The sequence below is a fragment of the Petromyzon marinus genome, chromosome 62 (genome assembly GCF_048934315.1).
Source record: "Petromyzon marinus isolate PM22_M1 ecotype Great Lakes invasive population chromosome 62, UKy_Petmar_22M1.pri1.0, whole genome shotgun sequence".
NCBI lineage: Eukaryota > Metazoa > Chordata > Hyperoartia > Petromyzontiformes > Petromyzontidae > Petromyzon > Petromyzon marinus.
The window spans coordinates 11,704,168-11,717,514 of NC_133728.1; positions in this window are offsets into that span (position 1 = coordinate 11,704,168).

Sequence of the window (13,347 nt, forward strand, 5' to 3'; positions counted from 1 at the left end):
CTGTCTCGTCCCTTCACCTGATGAAGGCCGCTTGTGTTGTGGCCAAAACGTCGTGATTTTTTGTTATTTTTACCTACGTGACTTTACCCAATAGAACCAAAGAGTATGGATCCTAGCAGTCACGAAAGCTTTAAATCTAGAATTGAAACAGACTTCTCCACAAATCTCGCTGTCGCCTGATGAAGCAAGTTGTAATTACTGGCGAAACGTCGTACTCAGATTGTAAATGTTGCGGCTTGGCTCTCTAACACACCGGTGTGCTGTACTAGTGACGAATTGGCCACGTTCTGTTCACGTGACAACCCTTACGAGTTGGCTGTGTCGGGTGGTGGCGGGTTTTAACGACACATTTATATATTTATGCGACGTAACCCAAAAAAACTATATTAAGGATTAGTTTCGTTTGCAAAGGTGACTTTGGTCACAAAAAAATGGCAAGATAAATAACTTTTTTTATTTTGTTTTAAAGAACGGCAATGAAGCCAAGCGAAATACATATTAATGGAGATCCAAAAAATTTCAGCACATTCTCCACATTCTCCTTTTTTGATATTCATTTTTTTATTGAGGCAATGTGCGGGCTCAAAACTTCCCTTTCTGACACACGTACACACACACGCACACCGTCAACATGAGACAACCCGGTTATGAAAAGCAGGGGATAGAAAGACAGGGGACAGGCTCGCTTCCCCAAACCACACGAGGGCATGTGGGAAGGAACTGGAGGACACGGATAATGAGAAGGGGAAAAAGAAGCGGGCTATGGGGCCTCCAAGGGTCGGTCAGCTGGCGCTGGGAGATGATTTCATCCAAAAGTGGTCTCTGTGCAGCTTCTGGTCGAAATAAAGTTCGCGTGCGATCTGTCTGGGGTAAGGTCCTGGACCAAGTTCCAGAGTCACCTCCCGCAATAACTCCCCCCCCCCCCCCCCGTTCCTTTCTCTCTATCAATGCTGCGATTGTGGAAAAGTGTTTTGAGTTAATCCGGCGGGGGATGTGGGGGTGGAGGCGAGATTGTACATGTTAATTAACGTGATTTCTTTGCCATAACACTTTCCTGCTAGTACACGTACCCTCCTACCTTTCTACCCCCCGTGGGCCTAGTGTCAGTTTTCTGCGGAGTAACATTATTGGCTCCCGTTATAGGAACGTGGAAGGAGGAGGCGTGCTTGAGTAGAATGGGGCGCTGTTGGCGGTTCACTCTGCGATGATAATGCTGCTGCTGCAGAGGAGGCAACATTCACCTTTTTAAAAATCCGTTTTAGAAAACAGCCACTCGTCCACTATCCCGCAGCGTAAGCGGCGTGAAACACCTCGGCTATGCAGGATCCCCCTCCCCCCCCCCCCCCTCGAGCCTCTTCGCCTCCAGCTGGGAAAGGTGCTTCTCCTCTTGCATGAGGTGCGCTGCATGCCTCATCTTAATGGAGTGTGGTTGAGGCCGTTTTGCATTGAGGGAGATTATGTTCAGTTTAACCACTACGGTGGGTGGTCCGGGGGGAGGTGGAGGTGCTTTGTCACAGCGGTCTGGGGGGTCAGGAGAGCGGGAACAGGCACGTGTGTTGTGTTTGCGTTCTACACTTTTATCGGGGGCGCGGTCTCGGTGAAGCGGAGGGGGACCAAGGGGGTTCATGTCAGCTGCCGCAAAGGGGGGGGGGGGGGTATGAATAATGGGAGAGACAGAGACAAACAAGCACAACAAAAAGTCTTGGGAGACCCCCCCACTCCCCATGTGACTCGACAGCGAGCCCAGACACACGGCCGTGATCCGTGGACTTCCGATGGGGACCCGAGTGAAGCACTCAAACAAAAAAACCCGGGCCATATTTATTGATAGACACAAACCCAAACTAATGCAGGAAGACATTAACAAGATAACAAAAACAGTCACCGCAACATTGCCCACGACGACTTGCTCACCATCTTCCGAGCTAACAGAGGAGGAGGCCATGGGGAGACGAGGCAAGGGAAGGTCACGGGGAGGGTCGTGTTATAACTTAATTTGTATTTTTTTATTATTTCCCTTCTACGTGACTTTACCGAAAGAACCAAGAATATGATTTATTATTCTTATTAGTTTTGCACGAGTGTGTAAACAGACCACAATGCCATGCGTCAAATAATTGTGGCCATGGTCACGCCAATACACACCGCGCATTGGGCGTTTTGCCACTTACAAATCTGAATGACGTGGGATGTTGACATCTTAGCACCGAATATCGTGGTAACACGCACAGAGAGCAATGTTCACGCACGGCAATGGTGGAGCACAGCGCCATTGGTGCCCGGTTGCATTTCGTACGACAGACAGAAAGCTGACACGTGGGCGATGAAGAGAGGTCACGTGATCATCGGGGCACCCTCATTGGGCTGTTCTGTGATCTTAGGTAAGGATGGCAAGAGGTGAATAACATATCTATGGCACGGGTAAAAAATATGGCAAGATGTAATAAAAAAAATATGGCACAGGTAAAAAATATGGCAAGAGGTAAACAGATTATATGGCACAGGTAAAAAATATGGCAAGAGGTAAAACAACTATGGGTCAGGAAAAAATTAGGCAAATAGTAAAAATGTCTATGGCCCTGGTAAAAAAAAAACTGGCAAGACGTAAAAAAATATAGCACGGGGAAAAAATGGCACGGTTAAAAATGTCATGGGACGAATTGGCAGTAAAAATAGCAGTTATAAGTGTTATATACAGATATGATTAACCCTAACCCATTGTGCCATTTTTTCCTAGTTTTCACATGTGCCATTTTTACTGGCCGCCAGCGTTCTGCAATGGGCATTGCTAAAATACTCTGAGTAGCTTTCATTTCCTGTTCAGGTTCATATTTCTCGGCGTGTATTCTCCCACTTCGAACACGCCCGTGTCCTTGACTGAGCACTGCAGTATCCACTTCATTCATCGCTGGCTCTTAGGACCATGTTCGTCTCGTTATGACCTCGCACTCACTCCTGCCGTTAACGTTGACCCTGTTCATGTGACTATGTCTGGGGCCCCATGGTGGCGAGATGTTAATTACCGCACCTACGATTAGCATGGGTGGCTACGTAATAAGTTCAACATGCATACATACATACCTCGCCTAGTATACAGGAAGTTCATGGATTCAATCCCGACCCTCACGCCTGCTATATATTTGGAGTTCTCCCCATGGTCGCGTGGATTTTCCTCCGGGTCCTCCAGCTTTCCTCTCCACATTTAGAAACATCCGTTGAGAGTATTTGGCTGCTTTACATTTCCACATGATGATAAGCCACTTTGTTGAGCTATCATTTGTGGTAGCCAGGTCGCTTGTGAAAAGAAAGAGCCGCATAGCAGCTCAGTGGGCCTTAACCTGGTAAAATAAAATAAAAAGTTTAGTCTAATTTTGATTTAAAGCTTTCGTGACTGCAGGGATTCATATTCTTGGTTCTTTCGGTAAAGTCACGTAGAAGGGAAACAATAAAGTAATAAAAAATAATAATAAAACGTTTAAAAAACCGCCACTTTTTTCAAAATTTCTTGCTGTGGTTTTCACACCTGATGATGATTGCTTGTGTTGCAGTCGAAACGTCGTGAGAATTTTTTTATATATATTTGTATTATTTTATTGTTTCCCTTCTACGTGACTTTACCGAAAGAACCAAGAATATAGTTTACTTTAATGTTCGTGGGTGGCCTGTGTTCGTGAACCCTCATATAAAGTCAAAGTGTTTATTGAAGTGGTTGGGTTGGTTGGTCACCTCACATTTGTGATGTAAGGCTCGACAGCTGAAGGCCACTCTCATAGATGAACCGCAAAAGATTTACGGCATGGCTCGAAATACGCTCACCACCACAAAGGGTGATATCGCATTTGACTTCGTGAAGATACATTTTACTTGCTTGCTCTCAACATTTCTAAGAAAAAGACTCAATTAGATATATTTTTCTCACTCATAAACGTACTACTATAACCTTGCTATCTTACCTGGAATCTAGAGAGGAAATCCTTCTAAGATATCACAGTCAGCACATGCCAGACATTTTGCGTGGGACCGACACAACTCTTTATCAGGTAACTGGCACGTGGGACCACAGCACCCAGATCCCATCGTAATGTTTCCCAACCCCAATGGCACAATGAACCGTCTGTGAGAAGTAATTTGCCCCGTTACGGGTAGTGTATATCGCATTTAATATTTTTGTTTACGTTTGCGCAATACATTGGAATTCTGATGTAACGTGGTTGTCTTTGCTCTGATTACTACGTTATTGCTCTAGTAATTTCCTTGACCCAGGCCGCTCTTACAAATAAGACATATCGTGGCCTCTTGAGTTCTCTCCACCTGGTTCAACGAAATCAACCATCTGACCATTCCCATCTGTCCGTCACCCACTATGTCACGTGTTTAGGCACCTTACATGCACCAATTTATCTTTCTTTCGTACGGTTGTTGTAGATGCAGAGCAACAACTTACCATTTTCACATTCAGGTGGTCAAGCCAGATAACCGCGTCAGGAGCAGTAGCGGAAGAGTGTATCATCACTGTGATGTATCCATCGTATTTGTGGGTCGGTGCATTGGGTTGTACGGCCTTTATTCTGGATGACCACAGTTGCACACCACTGGAGAGTTTTTAATTGTCCATTTGTGCATGAGGTATCCGCATCAGTTGCCAAGGTTTGCTGCAGTGAATGCGATTTAGGGTAGACCTTACATTGACATGCACCATAGTTTGACGTTACAACACTGCCCTCCAGCGGCCACTTGGAATTGGCCAAACATCCCATTGCTTAAATCTTGGCTGCAGGAATTCATATTCTTTGGGTATTTCGGTAAAGCCAATATCACTATTATTCCTATTTTATTTTTCTATCTACGTGGCTTTACCGAAAGACCCAAATAATATGAATCCCAATGCTTAATGATTGCCTGCACTTCATTCAATTGAGATTTAAAAAAAAAACTCCCCGTGTAGCCTTAACAGACGGTTGGGGACAAGTGCTGTTAGCCGGCACAGCACACGAGGGGTGGGTGGCCAGCACCACACCCGGCCGCCTTTGTCTCCCCAGTGGTGATGTTTATGCACCACAACAGGTACTAATTTTGAGGCTGAGTCGACCTAGGGGAGGCCCATGATCGGTCCAGATAGTCTTCACTGGTGTTGGTGGCTGTGAGCGGGAATCAAACTCGGGTCGCTGGGTTCGTAGTGCAGCGCGCTAATCACTGCACCACCACTCCCTAATTGTAATATAAAAAAAAACAGCAGCAACAGCATCGCTCCCTTGCTGAGGTGCAATAATAATATTTCACGCAATTACATTTTATTCATTGAAATATGTTACCTGGAATATCCCCCATGATAGGACATCTCGCATGCAAGGGAGTCGCAGGGTGTCATCTGACACACAATGCATAACAAAAGATAAAGATCCCCCATATAGCCTCAACAGCCTGTTGGGACGAGTGCTGTCAAGTGAGCACCGATGAAAGCCTGAACGGCACACGAGATGTTGCTTAGCCAGCACCACGCCCGGCACACACACACAGAGCAAACACACGATGGCACGTGTACACACATTAATCACTTAAGTGTTCATGTAAACAGTGAATAACAGACGTAAGTAAATATACGCAGACTATTTATTTACTTATTTTACCAGATAAGGCCCACTTGAGCTATATGGCTCTTTTTCAGAAGTGACCTGGTCACAAATGATAGCTCCACGAAGTGGCTTATAATATCGACATTTATATCAGTCAAATACTCTAAACGTTTGTTGCTAAATGTGAAAGTAAAAACCGGAGGACCCGGGGAAAGATCCACGCGACCACAGGGAGAGAGAGACATGCAAACTCCAAATATACAGCAGACGTCAGGGTAGGGCTCGAACCCACGACTGTCCTGTACACCAGGCGAGGTAGTTAACATCTCCCCACTGCGACGCCCGTTTAAGTTCAGGCTGTACCCAACACAGCTGCACGCGAACAGCAGTGACGTGCGGTGAGGTCAGTGGCTGGGGAGGCACTGGCGAGTGTCAGAGCCAGATTCACACACTGAGGGAGGCGTGGCCTCACTGAAGGGGGCGTGGCCTCACTGAGGGGGCGTGTCCTCGCTGAGGGGGGCGTGTTAGACACGTCCCCCTCAGTGAGGCAGACGTGATAGCTGCCTCCCCTGGTGCTTTTTCATTGCAGTCTCATGACGAGACCAGCGAGCCTAAATATCTTTATACACATACGTGAAATAAGTTACCTGGAGTATGGAAGGCGAGGACATGAAATGAAGGGGTCTACAAACATTACATTGGTGACATACTGAGATAGTAACAGGCACGCGTTTATTGCCCGCGCTCCATCCAGTTACTGAGGGGTTGCGCAATCAGAGGGGAGGCTGAGCGCGTCACTGCCTCACCTCTCGTCTCTTCCTGTATTTGCAGCGGAGCTCCGCAAATTTGGCGATTTTTACTATAAAAATTATTGGAATCGTACAGAAATTACATTTATAACACAGATCAGTGGAAAAATCGTATTATTTATTTTATTCTTTTTTTAGTAACAGCTATTTTCATTGGAGTATGACAGGTGAGACTGTGTCTCGTCTGCCTGACCTGACCGCGCGTCCCTGGTGAACAGCCTTTTAAGCGAAATCACCCGCAACTCGCTCACATCGCGTCCTATCTCAGAAGCTAAGCAGCTGTTGAGGCTGCGACTGTGGGCCCCGCTCCTTTCTCCCGACTCACTTTGACTGAAATAGCTACGTATGGTTTTTTTTTTACCCCGTATACAATATGTAGGCTATAACTATATATTAGTAGTTTAATTTCACTGTGCATTGGGTTTAGATGAAGACAACCTCACCGTATTAATAAAACAGATTTAAAGATAACAATACTCACAATAAAGTTAATGCGCATGTCAGTTCGTAAGAAACATCGGCAGTATCGCTACTAGATTTTACGCTGTGTGTATTTTTCGGAAACATGATTTTTCATTCATGACAATGTTTTTTTGGCATTCGTGGTTAATTGTAGGAATATTTTTTTTGCTTACAATAAAATGTCTTAACATTGTTTTTATACTTGCCTTCATTTTGTGGCCGACCGTGGCCCCTATGCGTCGCATAACGCTGCCCCGTTCCCACCCATAGTTGTGCCCCTTGGATGTGACCATGCACCACCGCAGATTGCTGATGCTGCACATCAGCGTCGCTGTGGGCAGCAGGAGGGCAATGCAGCACAATGTGTCCAGCTTTGTGACACCGCTAAGCCTCATTGAACAGTGGTCCTCAACCCAGGGTAACGATTTGGCAATGTCCCGGGGGGGGGGGGGGGACATGAGGTATGTGAGGTGATCTACAAATGTGTGAAATTAGCATCGTTACGTGAGTCGTCGGTGAATAATCCGGAACGAATCTGCCAATAATAAAATAACTGGGATAACATTTAAATCCACATGGTAACCCAGAGCGATATAAAAAAACATTCTAAACTCATAGATCGAAAACAATTTGGATTCCAAGGGTAACCAGCGTACAGCTCAAAAACAATGCACTATCAAAGTAATGAGGGCTCGGGGTGAGCCGTCCCTTGGTGTGGACCAATCAGTTTCAAGGACAATGCATATATTATCATAGTATGTTTTTTGTTTGCATTTTGACTGCAGGTATTGTGGTTAATGCAGACATGATTCCTCGTAAAAAGGTTTCAGTTTTGTTGCCAGAAAAAAGGGGAAAACCCCTATTATTATATCCTGTTAATGTTAAGAGTTACCCGTTGTGTTTCGATAATAAAATAGTGTAGCCTCCAAAGTCGAGTGTGCGCCTGTATTTACCCCACTACACTTGTGCTGAATGTGGGGAGTGCCGACTGCCCAGACAGCTCCTCCTAGAAGAGTAAGACTCTTCCGCCAGCAGTGGCGTCAGCAGCAGGCAACTGGTAACTGCCAGCGCCTTCCCCACGTAGGATGGCGTTGAGGAGCCGGCGCCTCACAATTTTCCAAGCTCTGCTGTCCTCTATATATGAAAGGTGTTGCCAGACAATTAATCAGAAAACCGAATGACCGGACGAATGTAATAAAATTAACACAAAACGCAGTTTATGAAATTAGTTTTCAAGCTATGCGTCTGTGGATCTCTGTGTGAGTCTATGGGTCTTTAAACGAGTCTATGCATCTCTGTGAGTCTCTTAAATAAGTCTATAGATCTCAATGCGCTTCTATCAGTCTCTACGTGAACCCCTGGATATCTGAGTATATTGGTCCCTTTTTATGTTAAAATGTATGTTAGTCTATGGGTTTCTGTGTGAATCTAAGGGTCTCTATGAGTCTGACGGTGTATGTTGTGAGTCTCTATATATGTTGAAACATCTTTCGCACCGTACACGTAAACCTACCGTGCTAATCGGAGTGCAGGACAACATCGGAGGTGCGGGGAATGGCCTACCCATACAGGGGTCCCTCCTGGCAACGTCCCCCAAACTCAGATCCCTCCCTAAGGTCCCTCCTGGCAGCGCCCCCCAAGTGAAATGCCTCCCTAGGGGTCCCTCCAGGCAACGCCCCCAAGTGAGATCCCTCCCTAGGGGTCCCTCCAGGCAACGCCCCCCAAGTGAAATCCCTCCCTAGAGGTCCCTCCTGGCAACGCCCCCCAAGTGAGTTCCCTCCCTAGGGGTCCGTCCAGGCAACGCCCCCCAAATGAAATCCCTCCCTAGGGGTCCCTCCAGGCAACGCCCCCCAAGTGAGTTCCCTTCCTAGGGGTCTCTCCTAGCAACGCCCCCCAAGTGAGATCCCTTCCTAGGGGTCTCTCCTAGCAACGCCCCCCAAGTGAGATCCCTTCCTAGGGGTCTCTCCTAGCAACGCCCCCCAAGTGAGATCCCTTCCTAGGGGTCTCTCCTAGCAACGCCCCCCAAGTGAGATCCCTCCCTAGGGGTCTTTCCTGGCAACGCCCCCCAAGTGAGATCCCTCCCTAGGGGTCTTTCCTGGCAACGCCCCCTTCCCCCCGAGCTCCCTTGCTAGGGGTTCCTCTTGGCAAAGCCACCCAGTGTGCTCCCCTCTATCTCCTAGTCTCGACTGCAGCGGTCGATCTGATGGGAGCCACAAGCCTTGAGGGCCGACTCCTCGGCGCGATGCTACACACGTCAGGGTGGGGGGGGCACGCTTCACTCCACGTTTCGCTCTCACGCGGGAGGCTAACTCGCGTCACACTCTTCACGAGGCCGATCCACCGCAGGGCAGCTCCTCAAAGGAGCAGCAGCAGCTGAAGAGTAAAATATCACCCTCAAATAAAAAAAAAACCCGAACAATTTTCCTCCCAAAAAAGTCTTCAGTGAGCCCCAGTCTAAATGGAAATTAGCTGAACAGGTCACCAACAATCCAAACTCACAAAGAGCATAGGATCACTCGAGAATCGAATTTTCACTCGGGAGTGCAAATTATAATCAACACAAACGGACCATCAAGCGCATGCAGCAAATGAAAACAGGCGATACAAACAAGACAGTTTGGTGCGGACAGAACACACGATTGAAATTCTACAGACGAGTCACGCAACACAAACTGGGCAGGATTACCGCACAGCGTTGCCTCTCAACCTCATTAACTCCACGGCACTCTGGAGCCCGCTCAATCTTCACGTCACAGCAAACCGCTTAAATCCGTCCCCCTTCCCCAGCCTTTTAAAATCCCTTCCCTAATTGAGGATGTCTCCTTCACCTGCACACTCGGTGAGAGAACGCAACACGAGTTGCCGTTGTCACCTGCCAGTGTTTCTTGAGTGGTGGACAATTTCAATGTTTTTCTCCAGTGTTTGCCTCTCAAGTGTGCAATGTTACGATTTATTCGCTGATGTAAATTCATTTTTTTCACAAAAGTCCACTACCGGACATGCTTGTAAATCATGACGGCTGAATGTTTCGTACCCGCATCACAAAATACAACACTCACGGCGTACCCTGCATCCAGTAGTAGATCATGAAGTGCGCGCATCTTTTTAAAATTATGCACAGCTACGGATGGTCTTGGCACCTTTATGGAAATGTGGAATTGTATTAATCTATTTAATAGTTTTGCTTGGATTCGTGTTATCTGCTGTGTTCATGTCAATGTTTGTGTCGGGTAGTTGTGTGTTCATGTGGCGCCTTCTGGCCACAGGGGCATGAAGTTTACTCAGTCGCTTGGTATACAAGAGATCGTGGGTTCGATCCCGACGTCGACGCCTATATATTTGGAGTTTCCATGTTCTCCCCGTGGTCGTGGCTTTTTCTCTGGGTCCTCCAGTTTTGCCCTCTCCATTTGGAATCAACATCACCTGCTGCTCTAAAAATTTCACGCGATAAGCCACTTTGTTGAGCTATCATTTGTGGTCAGGTATCTTCTGAAAAAAAGCTGCATACAACTCAGTGGGTCTTATCTTGTGAATAAAATAAATCACGTTTCGATCGCAACACAAGCGGTCGTCCTCAGACGGAAAAAATATAATCGAGCAGTGAACAAGCTAGTTCAGCAGTTCCACTGCTGAACTAGCGAGATAACAGCTACAATATATAACCTCCTTGTTGTAGCTGCTCTCGCTAGTTCAGCAGTTCAACTGAACTAGCGAGAGAACAGCTACAATATATAGCCTCCTTGTTGTAGCTGCTCTCGCTAGTTCAGCAGTTCAACTGAACTAGCGAGAGAACAGCTACAATATATAACCTCCTTGTTGTAGCTGCTCTCGCTAGTTCAGCAGTTCAACTGAACTAGCGAGAGAACAGCTACAATATATAACCTCCTTGTTGTAGCTGCTCTCGCTAGTTCAGCAGTTCAACTGAACTAGCGAGAGAACAGCTACAATATAGCCTCCTTGTAGCTGTTATCTCGCTAGTTCAGCAGTTCTACTAAACTAGCAAGAGAACAGCTACAATATATAGCCTCCTTGTTGTAGCTGATCTCTCGCTAGTTCAGTAATTCTACTAAACTAGCGAGAGAACAGCTACAATATATAGCCTCTTTGTTGTAGCTGATCTCTCGCTAGTTCAGTAGTTCAGCTGAACTAGCAAGAAAACAGCTACAATATATAGCCTCCTTGTTGTAGCTGCTCGCTCGCTAGTTCAGTAGTTCTACTGCTGAACTAGCGAGAGAACAGCTACAATATATAGCCTCCTTGTTGTAGCTGTTATCTCGCTAGTTCAGTAGTTCTACTGCTGAACTAGCGAGAGAACAGCTACAATAGTCTCCTTGTTGTAGCTGTTATCTCGCTAGTTCAGTAGTTCTACTGAACTAGCGAGAGAACAGCTACAACATATAGCCTCCTTGTTGTAGGTGTTATCTCGCTAGTTCAGTAGTTCTACTGCTGAACTAGCGAGAGAACAGCTACAATATATAGCCTCCTTGTTGTAGCTGTTATCTCGCTAGTTCAGTAGTTCTACTGCTGAACTAGCGAGAGAACAGCTACAACATATAGCCTCCTTGTTGTAGCTGTTATCTCGCTAGTTCAGTAGTTCTACTGCTGAACTAGCGAGAGAACAGCTACAATATATAGCAGGGGTCGGGAACCTATGGCTCGCGAGCCAGATGTGGCTCTTTTGATGATTGCATATGGCTCGCAGATAAAACAAAATATTCTCACTTGTTTTAATCCATCCATCGATTTTTCACTGCGCATGTCCTGTTCAGGGCTGCAGGAGCAATTGTCCATTATTTTAATTGGATGATACTGGCCTACGTTTGCCGTTGCTGGGTAAAACAGGTAAACGCCCCCTTTTGAATCAGTCTGAGACTGCGTCTGCTCGGTCATTAGCTCAAAGCTAACCCTTCGACGAAGAAGATGGCAAAAAGAAAAAAAGACGACGAGTATCGTACATTTCAGGACGAATGGACCGAAGAATTCGCCTTTGTGGAGAGAGCGGGTTCTGCGGTGTGTCTAATTTGCAATGACAAAATTACATCGTTGAAACGGTCGAATGTAAAGCGGCACTTCGACACGCGCCACGCTACCTTTGCATCAAAATACCCTGCGGGAGACAGCAGAAAGAAAGCGTGCCAAGAGCTTCTGAGCAGGGTGCAAGCTAGCCAGCAGCAACTCCGCGTATGGACCCGGCAAGGTGACTATAATTCGGCTAGCTTTGCTGGTTCTTTAGCAATAGTGAGGAACGGAAAACCATTCACAGATGGCGAGTATGCTAAAACGTTCATGCTGGATGTAGCCAATGAACTTTTTGATGATCTTCCGAACAAAGACAAGATAATCAAACGGATACAAGACATGCCTCTGTCGGCAAGAACTGTTCATGATCGTACCATCGTGATGGCAAACAAAGTGGAGGAAACGCAAGTGAAGGACATAAATGCAGCGCCGTTCTTTTCTCTGGCTTTGGATGAGTCAACAGACGTGGGCCATTTGTCGCAGTTCAGCGTGATTGCAAGATATGCTGTTGGTGACACACTGCGCGAAGAAAGTCTTGCTGTTCTGCCATTAAAAGGGTCCACAAGAGGTGAGGATTTATTCAAGTCTTTCATGGAGTTTGCTCAAGAAAAAAGTCTACCTATGGATAAACTTCTCTCAGTGTGTACTGATGGTGCTCCGTGTATGGTGGGGAAAAACAAAGGATTTGTGGCGCTTCTCCGTGAACATGAAAATAGACCCATCCTAAGTTTCCATTGCATTATACACCAGGAGGCACTTTGTGCTCAGATGTGTGACAGGCAGTTTGGCGAAGTGATGTCGCTGGTCATTCGTGTGATCAACTTTATTGTTGCCCGAGCCTTAAATGATCGCCAGTTTAAAACACTGCTGGATGAAGTTGTAAATAACTATCCTGGTCTGCTTTTGCACAGCAATGTGCGTTGGTTGTCAAGAGGGAAGGTGCTTAGCCGTTTTGCGGCTTGCCTGAACGAAATCCGGACTTTCCTTGAAATGAAAGGCGTCGGGCATCCTGAGCTAGCCGACACCGAGTGGCTCCTCAAGTTTTACTATCTCGTAGATCTGACTGAACATCTCAACCAGCTCAACGTGAAAATGCAAGGCATTGGAAATACAGTGTTATCCCTTCAACAAGCTGTATTTGCTTTTGAAAACAAGCTGGAGCTTTTCATCACGGATCTTGAAACAGGTCGTTTACTACATTTTGAAAAACTGAGCCAATTTAAAGATGCATGCACAGCAAGTGAGCCCATTCAAAACCTTGATCTCCACCAGCTAGCTGGCTGCACATCCAGTCTCCTACAGTCCTTCAAAGCACGCTTTGGAGAATTTCGTGAGCACACTCGTCTTTTTAAGTTCATCACCCATCCAAACGAGTGTTCACTGAACACAGCCGACCTGAATTACATCCCTGGTGTCTCCGTCAGAGATTTTGAAGCAGAAGTGGCTGACCTGAAGGCCTCAGACATGTGGGTGAATAAGTTCAA